Below are 1,121 nucleotides of genomic sequence, written 5' to 3' on the forward strand. Positions count from 1 at the left end.
TTTTGTTTTGAGACAGGTGTGACCACAGCAGACTGCAGCCTCGACCTCCCTGCCCCAAGCAATCTTCCTACCTCAGCCTCCCTTGTAGCTGAGACCGCAGGCAGACACCAACAGGCCCGGCTAATTTTTGTATTTTTTCATACATACCGGCTCTTGCTATGTTGCCCAGGCTCTTCTGGAACTCAAGCAGGCTCACTTGATCCTCCTGCCTCGGCCACCCAAAGTGCTGGGGTTACAGGCGTCAGCCACCGCTCCCGGCCCTAGGTCCCTTTTAAATGCACTTACCCTCAGCCCCTCCTCTGCTAGATGTATGTGCAAGCAGGTTCGCGGCAGCGATTTTTTTGGCAAGAAAACTAGGGGCGTGGGGGCGTGGAACTGTGGTCCCAGCTACTCGGGAGTCCGAGGCGGGAGGATAGCGTGGGGCAGGGAGGTCGAGGCTGCAGCAAGCTGTGGTCCTGACACCACTTCAGCCTGGACGAAAGAGCAAGACCCTGTCCCAAAAAATTAAAGCCAGGCGCCATGGCTCACGCCTGTAATCACAGCACTTTGGGAGGCCGAGACGGGCGGGTCATTTGATGTCAGGAGTTCGAGACTAGCCTGACCAACATGGTGAAACCGGTCTCTACTAAAAACACTAACTTAGCCGTGGTGGTGGCGGGCGCCTGCAGTCCCAGCTACTCGGGAGGCTGAAGCAGGAGAATAGCTTGAACCCGCAAGGCGAAGGTTGCGGTAAGCCGAGATCGTGCCATTACCCTACAGCCTGGGCAACAAGAGCGAAACTCCGTCTCAAAACCAAATTAATTAATTAATTAAAAAGAAATCTGGGAGCAAACTGGCGCACCGCTGTGCAGAGGCAGAATTAAGATCTCCACGCCGGATGAAGTGAAAAAGCAAGGAGAAGATTGGTGGGAGCCCACTGCGTTTTTAAAAAGTTGCACGTTTGCTTAGAGTACACAGAAAACCCGGTACACAAAGCAGTAGCACCTGAGGGAGGGGAAGTCCCCCCGCGTTTGACACTTGCTTCTCCCCGGGGCCTGGCGCCCTCACCTGCTGCGCACGCGCGCCACTGCCCAGTGCGCACGCGCGCTGTTGCCAGTCGGGTCCCGCAGGCGCGGTGAATC

Source organism: Callithrix jacchus, chromosome 1 (assembly GCF_049354715.1).
Source record: "Callithrix jacchus isolate 240 chromosome 1, calJac240_pri, whole genome shotgun sequence".
NCBI lineage: Eukaryota > Metazoa > Chordata > Mammalia > Primates > Cebidae > Callithrix > Callithrix jacchus.